Source organism: Tiliqua scincoides, chromosome 1 (assembly GCF_035046505.1).
Source record: "Tiliqua scincoides isolate rTilSci1 chromosome 1, rTilSci1.hap2, whole genome shotgun sequence".
NCBI lineage: Eukaryota > Metazoa > Chordata > Lepidosauria > Squamata > Scincidae > Tiliqua > Tiliqua scincoides.
Window position 1 is genome coordinate 22,942,644 of NC_089821.1, and position 15,289 is coordinate 22,957,932.

General features: G+C 40.7%; 1 protein-coding gene across 7 annotated transcripts in view; it reads left to right on the forward strand.

Moving 5' to 3' along the window:
* The window catches only part of CELF1 (CUGBP Elav-like family member 1), a 62,278-nt gene that overhangs the window by 441 nt on the left and 46,548 nt on the right, over positions 1 to 15,289 (forward strand). The window contains exon 2 of one of the 7 annotated variants that reach the window (XM_066633035.1): positions 12,128 to 12,185. The exons of 5 other annotated variants lie outside the window; for them this stretch is intronic. The gene's annotated coding sequence lies outside the window, so the exon portion shown is untranslated. Of the gene's footprint in view, positions 1 to 2,263; positions 2,284 to 12,127; positions 12,186 to 15,289 lie in introns of those variants that run through there. One more of the 7 variants, XM_066633041.1, reaches the window with a different exon arrangement.

The following is a 15,289-nucleotide window of genomic DNA, read 5'->3' on the forward strand; positions in this document are numbered from 1 at the left end:
GCAGGGCCACCATAAGGTAAGGCCAATGGGCAAGGAGCCCACTGGCTTGGGATGGGGGTAATATGGGGTGAGGGTGATAAGGACACTATAAGGGAAGGCCAATGAGTAAGGAGCCCATTGGCTCGGGGTGGGGGGGTAATATGGGGTGATGGGGGCAGGGCCACCCTAAGATAAGGGCAGTGGGTAAGGAGCCCATTGGCTCGGGACGGAGGTAGTGACCACCAGGCTACTTGCTTTCTTCATTCAGTGCTGCTGCTCTTCTCAGTACAGTAGGGGGTTAACCAGGGCCCCCCCTGGGGGGGCAAATTGCTTCTTCCAGGGATGACCTAATGGCCACAGCAGCTTGGGATGGCTACCTTTAACTTATGTTGCACTCCTAAGACGAGGGGGCGGGGCACATCTCCTAGAGGCCATTTAACAGCCCAGTCCTAGGCATGACTGCTCATAATTGAACTTAATGGGCCTTACTCCCAAGTAAGTGTGTGTATAGGATTGTAGCCTTTGGGCCCAATCCTACCCAACTTTCCAGCACCTATGCAGCTGCAATGCAACCCCAAGGCAATGGGACAAACATTCCCTTACCTTGTGAAGGCCTCCATAACTACCCTCCTACCACAGGGTGCTGTGCACACCCCATTGGCATGGCTACACCAGGGCTGGAAAGTTGGATAGGATTTGGCCCTTAGGCCCAATCCTATCCAGCTTTCTTGTGGTGATGCAGCCCTGCTGGCATAACCTGCAGTGGAAGGGCAGTCATGGAGGCCTCCTCAAAGTAACTGAACCCTTGTTCCCTTACCCCAGGGCTAAATGGTGCTACATCAGCACTGGAAAGTTGGAAGGGATTGGGCCTTTAGTGGGTCTGAAACATTTGTGTCCTCCCTTAACAGAGCTGGGCTATGCTAGTATGATCTCTTCTGCTCTCTTCACTCCCCCCCCCATTAAATTTAAACTTGGCCCCTGCCTTGTAAAAGTGAGCTCAAGTAGTTGAGGAATGTGGTATGTAATGGATCCGGGGAGGGAGGGGAAAGTAGGAGTCCCCTAGATAGGTTGGCCACATGATAGCATTTAAAATGATGAACCCCCTCTTCCAATTCTTGTGACATGCCTTGTTGGTTTATAATGGAAACCTTTAGTTGTATTCTGGCTAATTGGCTCAGTCCAACTATTGCAGCGGTTTATGGGATGAACGGTGTGTCAGCAACTAAGGAAGGAGGGAATCAGAGGGGAGATAGCTGAAGGAAAAGGTAGTAAACAAAGTATTAGTAGAGAAAGGGCGCACAAGAGATCACTTTTTAAAAATACAGGAAAAATTTGTGACCAAAAAGGAAGATCCTGCCAAAGCGTGCACTTCAACGGGAGTTCATACATTCTTTAGGTTTCTTGGATGAAGTGCAATGCTAAAATGCCTGAAAACACGTACAGCTCCTTTTGTTGTGTCTGATAGGGAAATTGGTTTTTTTCTGTAAATGTCTAAATGTACGTAACAATACTGACCTCTGAGGAAACATTCAAAATACTTGTGTTTTCTTTTATCATATCCTGCTCCACTAGTTGTACTAAAACAATTTTCCCTGGTAACGTTGCTTGTAGACTGTATTTTTGTAGTGTCTTGTGTAGCCTGGCATGTTCTTCTGGTTTGTGAGACTTTGGGTATGTTGCACTTTGTCTAGATCCTGCTACAACTTGTCATATATTTCATATATAATGTTATATTACATACTGTTACCAACCTTCTAGGAAAATAGAATGTGGGGAATTAGCTGTCTGGGTGCTAAGAAGGACACAGTGCTACCCACTTTAACCAGCACATCTTATCTCCTAACCATTGTACTCTGTCCTGTCATGGGTGCTACTGTCTACTCTGCCCTTGTTGAGGCAGAAGAACACTGGAGATGGCTGGTGATACTGTACATAGAAGTCTTGTTTTCTCTGGAATTGCACCATTCTTTTCCAAGATAGAGGAAATAGAAAGTATGGGGGTGCGGTGCCTTTTCAGCTTGGGGAAATTTGAACAGAAGGGTTAGGGTGTTGTAAGGCTAGAGGAAACAGAATAAAGGCTAAACCCTATTGTTGCCTTTTACTTTGGTAGGGAGGATGATGGGATGAAAATTGGACTGGTGGAGAAGCATAGTAGACCAGAGAAATCAATGGAATGCAATTGTCAAAACTGCTAGAGAAGACTGAAACCTGATTGTGTCAAGAAATTGGTGCAGTTCTGAGCAGGTTTAGTTCCTACCTCAACAGCGTCCCTGAGCACAAATCTTTTTACTTTCTCTTATAGAAGTAAGTGGCTGCTATTCACTCTTGCAGGTGAATTGTTGCACACATAGAGAGATTGTTGCAAAGTAGTTTCAGAGTGGCCTTTACTAACAGAGCTCCTGTGGTTAAGGGAAAGACTCTTAGGGATGCCTGCAATATAGAGGTCCTTTCCCCACCTCCAAATTAAAGGACTTTTGTTACTTAATCAACTAGTTTCAGATTATTCAACTACAAATGCAATTTTATAAATTTTCTAAACATCCTGCTATTCACCAAATATAAATTTGGGTTGTATTAGCATTAAATATTTGTACTGAATTTTTTTGTTATGATATTGTTGCTCCCTTTTAATGTTTCATTTCAAGAGCCTTATGTTTTGGGGTATTTTTTATCATTAGGTCTGCTCTTTCAACTCTGGTTTTATATACTATGAAAGTTTCGGTGGTCTAAATTCTGATACATGTTGAAAAATGCAGCCAATGAAAAATGTCCAGAACTAACTTTTTTTGTTAGTGGAAGCAATGACCCTGAGAGGTCTATTATATCTCACAAGCTCAGAACAACATAATATAATTTGTATCATTTTATCTACTTAACAGTCCTGTGGAGTATACTAATCAGGAAGAATATCAGTAGTAGCTCAGCAAATACTTGTAAACTGATGTTTGAACCTGGGTCTACTGCACCCAGACTCCAGACAACACATCACACTGGTGCAGAGTTGGTCATGTAGAGCACATCAGCCAACTTTACTGTAAGGCTGGCATCCCAGGCCTAAATGCACTACTGAATAGCTATTATGTATAGGACTGTATTAATTGATCAGCTTCTACTTGAGAAGCTTGTTCTGAGAATCCTGGTATTTACACACAGGGAAAAGATTTGATTCTCTGACAAAGTCATTGTACTTTCAGTTAGTTATTAAATACTTATATAAAACTATTTGCACATAGTAGTAATCATATAGTATAGTAATGTCAGTTTGGAGTATAACTACTTTGTCTGTTTCCCAGCTGTCACTTTCCTAATTACATGAAGGCTAAGTAGATTTGATTGTCAAAATATATCGTAAAGCTATGTGCAATAAATGAGTTTCAGTCTTGTGGTTCACAGATTACCTAGCAAACTTCTTCATCTAGGAAGTATTTTGGAATTTCTACCTTATGTTTCCCCCATTTTCTGCTAGATTTGCAGAATTGAAACTAATTTCCATTAGATCTCTGAAAACATGATTAAGTGGTATGTTATGGTACAGGCCAGTATAGTCCAATCTGGTTGTTTCTGTATGAGGCTCTTTACTTTATAAGAAGGTGAGCATGTTGAATATATGCTGAGAATGTTCTAGATGACTGACAGTGCAATCCTAGACTTGTTTACTCAGAATTATGCTTCATTGCATTCAGTTGGGCTTACTTTCAGGTAGATGTGAATAGAATTTCAACTTATTTGAAATGGCAGTACTGTTACAGCAATATGTCTTTACTTATCTGGTATTACTGTATATGTGTTTTGTGCTCGTGCATTGTAAATTTCAGAAAGTAATTTCAAGTTAGTTGAAATTTTCAGAACTTAGAAATAAGTGTTAAGGATTTAATCTTAACAGTATTAGTCCTGTTACAAAAAGCCTACAGCAGAGGTTCCCAAACTGGAGTGTCATGATAACCCAACCAGGGAACCTCCCTCACTGCCCCCTTAAGGGGTGGGCAACAGCAACTGTTGTGACACGATCACTATGATTTTGCTGCCTCCAGGGACTGAAGGACTTTTTTCAACTTCACTGGGGGTCTCTAAGGCTCTCCTGAGGATCCAGGGGCAACTTGCAACCTCCTCTGCAGTTCCTAACGAAACCAGAAGTGTTTTGTTTTTGCTGTTTACAGGAGGCACAGGGAGGATTGCAGAAGGAGTCGTAGGCTCCCTCTGGAGAGCCATAGGCTAGTGATGCTCAGGTAAATTTTAAAAAAACCCTCTGTCCCAGGCAGCACTGTGGTCACATTGCCTCACCCTGCTCTCCCCCACAAGCATTTACAGGTTCTTAAACTTGGGAACTGCTGGCCTACAGTATAACTTCAAATACTATTCAATTGAGTGCCACAAACAAAACCGTTTATGTGATGTGTAGGCAGTATAACAGGCATTTTCAGTGACTTTTATTGAAAAGGTCAGTGAGTTTTCAAACCTCTCTCTGGAGAAGTCTCTGCTTGACTGCTCTTCTTAACCATTATTCCATTTTCTAGAAAAGCAAAGCTTGATCTGAATTTGGGGTTAGGCACTTTAGTTCAATATTGTTCTTTAATTTGGACTAGAATCCTAGGTGGACAGTGGAAACATTAAATCAGTACAGTTGATTTTTCTCAGTTATGTCTTACTTCTAGTATAAAGGACCATATTGAAAGGAGAGGTGGCACAGTTGGCTCACTGCTGGAAATTTCCCATCCAGTGTACTGTCCTATTAGGAAACATTTGATATGATGATGCTCTACACCAGGGGTGTCCAAAGTTTTTGGCAGGAGGGCCACATCATCTCTCTGACACTGTGTCAGGGGCCAGGGGAAAAAAATTAACATTTAAAATTTGAATAAATTTACATAAGTTTACATAAATGAATATATTAAAGATGAACTTATATGAATGAATGAAGGTCTTGCAATAGCTCAAGGTCTATAAAAGGCCTTGCACAAAGCAAGGCTGGCCTTTCCTTTGCTGCTGCTACTGCATCACAGACGTGAAACAGCAAGCAGTGGATCCACAGCTCACATGACAGGTCAAACAGTTGCCCTCATGCTGAGAGCAGTTGCGTTGGGCCAATGTGGGCTCCAACAAATCTCCGGAGGGCCAGAGGCTCATTGGAGACTGGGGTATCCCTGAGGGCCACATTGAGAGGTCTCGAGGGCCGCATGTGGCCCCAGGGCCGGGGTTTGGGCACCCCTGCTCTACACTTATGGATACTGTCTTTGAAAGACCAGAGCTGATCACTTTTTTCTTCAGAAGTTGCCAACGTTAGATGGTAGCACCTTCCATGGGTAGGAACGCAAGTGGTTTAGTTATCAATTTTTTTAGCTGAGTACCATCAAGGGGAAAATATTCTTCTGAAACTGCTTCATAGAACAAGGAGCCAGAATAATTTGTGGAAACTCTTCTTACCACTGTTCTTTATAGGAAGCTTTTCAGGCTTGGGTGTTTCAGTAAGCTAGTAGTCTATTGCCTCTGAACAAATTAGATTTTATTCTTTAATGTGGTTTTTTGTCCACAATTGTGTATTGGAACATAATCATTCATCTTCCTTTTACTCACTTTGAGAACATCTTTGCCCTGAATCATCTACTGCAGTTGGGCTTGTTAGTTTCTTGTCTGCCCTCATGCATATTTGTCTGTGCAAAGATAGGGGTAATCCAATCTGTGTACCTTAGAATGAAGGCTGATTGGTGGTTCGCGATGGGATCTTTATCCTGTGTAGAATGTGATACTCTGAAGTGCATAATGTCCCTGGCAAACCTTAAAGCATGTGGAATCTGGTGCTTGTCCCTCATATTTCTTGGAGGAGTTGCACTAGGTGCAGAATTAAGTTAAAAATTGCACTAGTTCGAAGATGCCTTTATTACTTTCTCAGGCACTTAGCCTACTGATATTTGAGCACATTTTTTCCCAGACCATTATAATAACAGCATTTGTCCTGCTTTTCAGCAAAAGACGTTCACAAAGTCTAAATTGCTCCCTGTCCCAGAAAGGCTCACAATCTAAATGGACATGCTCTAATTTCCCCTTGTTCTTCTGGGTAGCTAGACAGTCCTTGTTTAATATAAACTCCGCGGTAATGTTTATGAGGAGGTTTGGGCCTCTAGTGACCAAGGTAATATTACCCAAGACTTGCTTTTTCTTGGGTCAAAACAGGCTCTTACAACTACTTTTGACTATGTACTTCTCAGCTTCTGGACAAACTGCTGGAACTGAACCAGTGCATATCTTGGTGTAGTGACAGCCCCATTTTACAGCTCTATTTAGTGGGAAATGACACTCTGCTGTGGCAGCTCTTTGTTCAGGCCCGGCAGATGGGACATAAGTACTGTACATTTCTTATTTTACACTTGTGGACCTTCTTATTTTACTTTTGCTATGCTGTTACTCAAAAGTTTTTTTTAATTATGTATGACCTAACTTGTACATGTGCTAACAAGAAATGCAATTGTATTTAAAATCCTCCTTGTTCTGTGCTTGTTTCTTTTCTCTTGGAAGTCAGATGACTGTGGCACTTAATCTAAGTTGACTAAACTGCCTCAGTGCTCTTGGTTGGTAGTTTAGACTGTTGAGGCTACTTGTCTGAATTTTTTGTTTGTTCTCATGTTCTTTTCTTTTTTTTCCATATAGTTACTATCAGAGGCTGTGTACAGGCAGATCTTTGTGTTCTATTGTTTGGAAATTTTAGGCAGTGCCCATTTGTCTAAAGAAGTTTGGAATGTGAATCAGTTCAATATTGTCCCCTGCTGTTAAGGCTTCCTTGCACCTGTTTGTGACATCTGGATTTTGTTAATTATATGAACTTGACATTTTCTTAACTAAATGTGTTTTGTCAATTTGCTTGAAACAATTTTCATAGGTTTTAATATACCCTACAGTCCTCGTTACTTACACTGGATGGGTATGCTTTAGGGCCTATGGTTTAATTACTTTCAGCAACCTTGTATGGGTAAAGCTGTTGAATTCTCAGCTCCTCCCTCAGAGTGAGAGCAGAATCTATTCAGCTAAAGCTGTTATACGGTACTTCATATTCTCTGTGTTATTACAGAGACAGCATACTAGCTAGCTTGTAGATTGGCTGGTCTTGTTCTCACATGCATTTCAACCAGAGTTTCCAGTTCCTGGACTTGGTACCCATCTGTCTGTTTACATTGTTTTTGTTGTTGTGGCTGACTATCTAAGTGAAATATGATAATGTGATTAGAATTAAGTTGTAGTCTATGGCAGTGCTGACAGGTTTGGAGTACTGTATAACTTGCTATTGTGTAATGTTTGATCTTTATTGTGAATTTATCATATTGATCATTTATGGCATGAAAAAGTGGGGAAAATGTTTTAAAATAAAAGTAGCTTTGTAAATGAATTAACTTTCAAGGCCAGAAACCTAAACTTCAAAAAAGTGATAAATATTTCTCACTGAGAATTCTTTTAAAATTGACATCAGTTGGGAAAAGATTAATTGTAAGTCCTTATATATTCTGTAATTTTTACATTTTTCTGTAATGTGTGAAGGCCCACACATTGTGGTTTGGATTCCTAGCTAGCCATTATTTGTAGTCATCACTGACCCTTGACCTTTCCTGTGTTCTCTGATGCACACAGATAACTTGGGGAAGGGATGATTTACTTAGTTTGTGCTGGGTTTTGAAGAAGGGGAAGCCTTCTCCAAAGTCCAGTGCAAAGTGGGAGAAAAGATCCTGCTCAAGTCCTTTATGTATGCATGGAGACGCGGTGGTAAAGATCATTCATGTAATACTTTTTTCCAAGTCCTTTATAATTTAAGAATTCATTGCAGTCAAAAGGAAATCTATGTGGTGGGTGCTTTAGAAGGGAATGGTTGTCACAGTATAACCGTATTGTGAACCCCTGTATATGATTACATAGGCAGCATTCTGAGAAAGTTGCTTTTCTTCTATGAGTGGTATAATACCTTGAATTGAGAAGCTGGCGACCATGCATTTTGCAATTTTTTGAACTTAAAAAAAAGAGTTCTGATTTAACTGGAGCCTCTGGGGTAGGGTGATGTAGAGGACTAAATAGTGTACATCACCTGCAGTATTAGGTATAACCTTTTCTAAAATTATGACTTCTCTATTGAAAAGAAAGAGCTAGAACATTTTTCTCTCTGTATTTGATCAGGGCCTTAAAGTGATAGTCCAGTCAATCAAATTTATTTGCCCACCTTACTGCATAACTTCACTCAAGATAGCATGGAACAAATAATAGTACTGTACTTAAATTTAACATAGAGTTTTTTGTGTGCAAAGTCCTTCAAATGTCCTATTTTTGATGGTGTTCTTACGTTACAGGATTGTTTTAAGTAATATTTCCATATTACAGCTGGGGAAGTAAGGCTGAGAAGTGGCCTATAGCTACCTAGTGAGCATTTATGGCAGACAAGATTCAAGCTGGAAAAATCCTGGTTCACAGCTAAAGGTCATAGCACCTCAATTTTTATAGCTTCAGATTTCTAGGTGCCAACATTAGGTTTTTATACTTACCTTATTTAAAATATCTGTGCTGTTTTTCTGTTACTTAGCTTTCAAAGTGTCTCACAAACAATATCCAAACTCCTTTCTGGGGAAAAAAGTAACCTCCTTTCAAATAAACCACGGATAAAACAGACAGAATTAGTACAAGTCGGTATTATCTGTCAAATGCTTGGACATTTCTCTTGGTGCTGAATGATTATGCTCTAGATGCAGCTCTCTAGAGAAGGTACTCCATAGGTGGAGCACAATCACAGAAAAGAACATATACCTACTTTAACTGATGAAGATTAGGGCACCATGTAGAATAGGGGTGCCCAAACCCTGGCCCAGGGGCCATTTGCAGTCTTTGGGGACCCTGAATCTGGCCCATGGGGAGCCCCCAGTCTCCTATGAGCCTCTAGCCCTCCGGAGACTTGCTGGAGCCCACACTGGCCCGATACAACTGCTGTCAGCCTGATGGTGACTGTTCAACCTCTTGCGCGAGCTGGGGGCCGAGGGCTCCCTCCACTGCTTGCTGTTTCACGTCTGTGAAGCGGCAGTGAAGGAAAGGTCTTTGCTTGTGCAAGGCCTTTTATAGGTCTTGAGCTATTGCGAGACCTTCATTTATTCATAAGTTCTATCTCTTAATATATTCATTTATGAAAATTTATTCAAATTTTAAATGTAAACTAATTTTTTCCCCCGGCCCCTGACACAGTGTCAGAGAGATGTGCCCCTCCTGCCAAAAATTTTGGACATCCCTGATGTAGAACATCAGAAGATTCTGTCATGGTTTGAATAGATTCACATGAGACTATATAGTGCTTCAGATATCCTGGTCAAAAGCTGTTTAGAGCTTTTGTAAGTCAAAACCAGTATTTTGAACTGTATACGGAAATAAATGGAAAACATACTTTAGACACAACTTTCTGACATTTTATGGGTCAAGCATTCTACTGCTGCACTAAATGGCATGAATAAAGATCAGAAAATCTGTTTATTGGCACCCTTCTGGGCACCCATCTGTGAAAGATGTTCAAAATTCTGCAAATGTTTCAAGTAAGTCCCCCAGAAGTTCTTACTGACTAGTTGCATTGCAGAATTTTTGCAGTTGAAATTGAAATTTAGTGCCATTGTTTATAGAGTGGCATTTGATATTTAAGAGGTATTATATGAAATAGGAGTTAGTGTAAGGCAGTGATTCCCAATGTTTTAGCAACTGTACCCACCTAAAAAAAGTCTCACTTTATCAGTTGCTCAAGCCTCAGTGGCTATAATGGTGATTGGGCAGCAGTGTTCCCCACAAGTAGCAGGTTAATTTAACCTTTGTTGCACATAGCCTAATCTACCCTGTCAGTTTCACAAACCACCAGAAATTGGGTCATGACACACTGGTGGACCACAGGCTCATAGTTTGGGAACTGCGGCTGTAAGGTATGTATAATTATGTTGTACGCTTCTTTGAATACCTCTGGAAAGGGAGAAAAACTAAAAAAAAAAGATGCATAGTTATTTCTATGCTAAAGAACTATAACCTCAGATCTAATTTTCAAGCTATATGGGTGCGATCCAGTCAAAGCTGAATACTTTGGGATCTCATTTATTCAAATAGTGAAGATGTATTTAAATTAATGCGTTTTTATCCCACTTATCTTCCATGCTGGAACTCAAGGCAATATACATGGGGTTCCCAGGACACATTCTTTCAAGGCACAGATCTGTTTGGCTTCAGTAAGTTTACGGTGTTCAGTTTACTGGATGTCTTTTGAACATGCTGTAGAAGGTGCTTCTTTCCTATTGAAATTTATGGGATTTGAAGTGTTTGACTTTGGCTGAATTCTGCCTTACGTATGATGGATTGGGGGATTTCTTCTGTCTTCGTTTGGTAGGGCTCTCAGTTCAATGGTAGGGCTCTCAGGGCCATAACTCAGTACATGCTGAGGTCCCAGGTTTAACCCCCTTGCATCTCTTATCTGTTCCAACTGCCATCTGGTCTTTCTGCACTCAGAGACCTTGTTCAAACAGTAATTCATCCTGATTGGTGCTCCTTTTTGACAGCAGGGACAGTGGTGTTTCTAATTTTTATGCAGTGACTAGCAAGTCTAGGTATTCTCTACTTTATTATTTATAATATCCAGTTAAAGGAACGGGCAGAGCCAGCAATGAGAAATCTTTCTTTGCTGAAAACCTATAGAACTGCTGCTAGATCAGATGGTATTGGACTAGATAAACCAGGTGTCTGACTCAATGTAAGTGTTTATATAAAGCCAGTGAAGGTTGTAAGACTAGAAGCATATGTTGGGTACAGCAAAGCTTGATTTAAGAAACATACTGTTATGTTCTGAACCACCTACAGTGCATTATCATAATCTAACCTGGATGTTACTAGATCATAGATAATACTGATAAGGCTATTTTTGTCTAGAAAGGACTAAAGCTTACACCAGCCTAAGCTGGTGGAATGCACTTCAAGCCACAGAAGCAACGTGATAATCTGTGGTCCAGCCAGAGAGAAACCTGTCCGCTGGAAACTGCGGCCCACTTCCACAACTTGAACTGTTTTTCTCACCTTCCTATACTTTGAAGTATGCAGGACTACATTTCATACTACTTTGCCTGGGGATTGACTTTGCTGACTAGAAAAACGGCACTTTAAAATAAATATATATATTAAATATGCATTTCTAATCCACTGTAGCCACCTATACCAGACAGTATGCTTAGACAATATTTTTCTTTTCATTTACTCAAAAGTCTGTCCTCTCCTTTCAAACTGCTGAGCTATCCTTAGCTTTTGTTGACTAAATGTCAACTTCTAATTGATGGCTCTCACTCTCAACCAATCTATCTCTCATCACTTCTATAAGCTAAACAAATACCTTACTAAACACTTCTCCTTAAAGGAGTTCTGTTTCATAACTAGCTTATAAGAGTAGTGTTTCTTATCACCTCTAAATCCCCAAGCTCTAATCTCTCATAGCTGGGTTTTCCAGTTTCCACCAAAATATTATCACAGAGAAAAAGTAAACAACTTTTAAAATGAATCCACAGTACAACACATTGCTCCACTTCACCAAAACCAATTCTAATAGCAGCCATAAGGAGCAAAATTGATTCTTAAAGGAGAACTCATCTCCATTCAGGTTCAACTCAATTTCCTTGGTCATTTGAACCATGCTCCAGCAGTGTGGATCATCTGGATTTAGTTTCAGTACTTAATCCAACCTGTTAGTAATTTCAGGCACCCATTGAGCATTTCCGTTGCCTCACCAGAATCCAAGAAGAAGTAAAGTTGGCTTTTATCTTCATCTTGATAATTCCTCACTCCCAGATCCCCTGATGGCTTTCCCAGCAGTTGCAAGTAGATTTTCAGGCCAGGGTTCAGGACAGAGATGGCCTTGGTTGGCTTGATGGATTACCTGTGCTAGGGAATGCGTCTCTGTTGGTCTTACTAGACCTCTCAGCAACTTTTAACACCATAAACCGTGGAGGCACTGTTTTGCAGTAGTTCTACTTCTTCTTGGCTGAGAGATAGGGTGTGGTTTTCAGTTTTTTGTTTAGTTAGTTGGTTGGTTGGCTAGTTAGTTAGTTCTCTGTCACCTCCTGTAGCGTAAGTCAGCCAGCTCTAAGTCTAGCGTTCTCAGTGTTTGCTTTCATTTTCACAGCATTCTGTTGGCAAAGCAAAAAAGCTGAGTTTTGCAAAGCCTTGGCAAATGAAGAGAGGTGAGTCATGAGCGCAATGGGGGGATTTGTTAACTGGATAAGTGAAACCATGGGTACAGCCTCTGCAGATATGGAGGAGACACTTGTATTTATTTTATATTCTTATATTTATCAAATAATTTTTTTCTCTCACTTAAAATAAATAACATGAGCCTAGCCAAACCAAGATGACCTGTTCCAAGTCCCATTGTATTCAAAGAGGCTTACTCCCAGGAAAGTCTGTATAGGATTGCAGCTTTAGTCAAATTTTCTTCCAAGTAACTCATGCAGTGTTTTTGCATTGCATCAGCTTTTGTGAGGTACTTATGCAGAGAACGAGACTTGTTTAAAGCCACCCAGTAAATTTCACAGCCTGAATTTTCCATGTCCGACCCTACTTTCTTTTGTGGCGATTGTCCTGCTGAGTCACCCTCTAGTCCAACATTTTGTTTCCAGGATCATCCTGCCAAATACCTCCAGGAATCTCACAAACAGTGCATGAAGCCAACAACACCACTATCCTTTGGTAGTTAGAAGCATGCCTCTTCTGAATACGGAAGCAGCATTTAGCTGTTAGGGCTAACTGCAATGGATAGGTCTGTTTTCTATGAATTTGTCTAATCCTCAATATATAGACGATCCTACACTTAAGATGCCAGGTTTTGACTTAGCTCACCAACACTGGAAAACTTTAAACAGGTTTCGTACCCTACACTGAGTCAGGACTCAGTGTTTAAATGGGGGCTAGTATCTACCCCGCAGTGTGATTGCGGGTTCTCCCACCAAACCATATACCACATTGTGTCTGGCTGCAAACGGAGGGCATATACTGGCCCATGGTCTGACTTTTTCAGTGAACGCAACTCTGTCCTTGAATGGCTGGACGAACTGGACATTGACATTTGATCTAGTCTAATTGATATACAAGTCCATGTATTATATGCCATACACTAAATAAATAATAAATCCTCAAGCTTAAGCTCTGGCCATCAAACATCTTATGACAGTGAATTCTATGTGTTGCATGAAGAAATACTTTCTTGTGGCTGCCCTAAGCAATGTTCCCTCTAATTTTTTTCCTGGCCTACATGGATCCCTGCTGTGGCTGTGCAGGACTGGTTTGTGATCATCTGGCACCATCTGCAGGTTGCACTGAGAAAGGCAGCCAGGTTGCATGTGGCTTCTGTTACAGCTGTGCGGCTGCACTGCCACACTGCTTACTAAGTCTGGTCCTGCATGTACTGGTAATCGGTTTTACTTTATTTTCTGACCCTGTATTCTAATATTATGGGAAGAAAAATCTTGGCTTTATATTGTCCGGTCTTGGGCTCCCCAGGATCAAACAGCCTCCCTGGGCTGTCCCTCAACACTCCGGTGACTGCCTGGGCTCTTTAAGAAAGCAGGTACTTATAGCAGTGCCCAACATGCACTGAGAAGGGAACCCTCAGGCAACCAGGCAGACACAGCTCAAGATGGGACGGATCCTCGCCTTAGGAGACTGGCGGGGAAGTTTATGTGTCCAGTGAGGCCAGATAGGGATGTGTGGCTTGCTGATCCCCAAGCAAAAAGAAACACTGGATAGCTGAGGGGGCAACCTACCCTCTAGCCAGCAGGAAGAAGGGAAACCCTTCCTGGGAAGCAGACTGACTAGCCCAGTTGGTGGAAGACCAGGGTGTGACTAAGGAGGCTCATTTCCTTCGGCATTTCCCTAGTTCAGTGTTTTTCAAACTGTGGGTCAGGACCCACTAGGTGGGTCGTGAGCCAATTTCAGGTGGGTCCCCTGACCCAGGTTCTTTTCAACCTGTGTTTTGTTTTTAATATATTAGACTTGATGCTACCATGGTATGTGACTGCATTTGGGGAAATGTTACAGACCTGTACTTTTAACAAGCTACTGTGTATTTTCTTTTAATAATGATAGTAAATGGGACTTACTCCTGGGTAAATGTGAGTAGGATTGTAGCCTGGGATTGTTAAAAAATTTTCTTGTTTGATGTCACTTCCAGTCATGACATCACTCCTGGTGGGACCTGACGGATTCTCATTCTAAAAAGTGGGTCCCAAAATGCAAAATGTGCGAAAACATTTTGCAAAATGTGCGAAAACTACTACCCTAGTGGAATAGGGCAGGATAAGCCCAAAAGCTTAGGCAGGGACACCCTGGGGCCAAAGGTTGATGTCCCAACTGCCCCCCCTGGACACCACAAACACCATGCATAATTTTGTAGGTTTCGGTCTTGTTTCCTCCTTTGTTTATCTTTTTTCCTGAAATTAAAATGCTCCAAATTCCTTTCCACTTAGGAAGTTTCTCCAAGCCTTTGGATAATTTTAGTTGCTTGTTTCTCTATTCCAAGTTTGAACCATGCTCTTTTTTTCCATAGGGTGTGAATGGGGCAGCTAGAACTTTGTACATAGTGTTCATAATGGGACTGCACTGCAGATTTATTTTTGGCATCAGTGTTTGCCTTTTTAACTTCAAATCCTTTCTTGTTCAAAAAAACTTCCTTTATTAGTAAATCATAAAACAATAATGCAGTTACTAAACAAATATCAAAAACATAAAAAAGGAAATTAAAAAGAGGGGAAAGCTTATGTGTATTCTCATATTCATATTCATTCAGTAAATGTACCACATATTTAAAATAGATATTAGTAAAGAATTGATACATATGTTTCTAAGGAGGGCTTCCAAATATCCATAAACTTATCTATGTTAGATTGTCTTCTATAATGTTAGGTTTTCCTCTCTTGCTGCTGGCAGGTTGATGCTACCAGTGAGCTACCACTGCAGACTCAAAATCTCTTCCCTGGACATTGATAGCCAATCTATACATGAAGTTAATCCTAATAGTATCATCTCAATGTGAATTGACAGCAAAAGAGGCAAACCAATTGTCAGGAAAGGATTTGAAAATGAAAAAAGTAAATAACAATGCCAATATAATTTTTTTCCCTCCAGTGTGTATCACTTTGCATTTTACTTTGACTCTTATCTGCCTTTTTGTTGTCTGTTTACTACCATTTAAATTTTGGAGTATTACTGAGACCAGATAAAATTGCTACAGACATGGAATGTGTCCCATGAATTACCAGTTGACCGTTCTTGTTATAACTGCAATATGTAG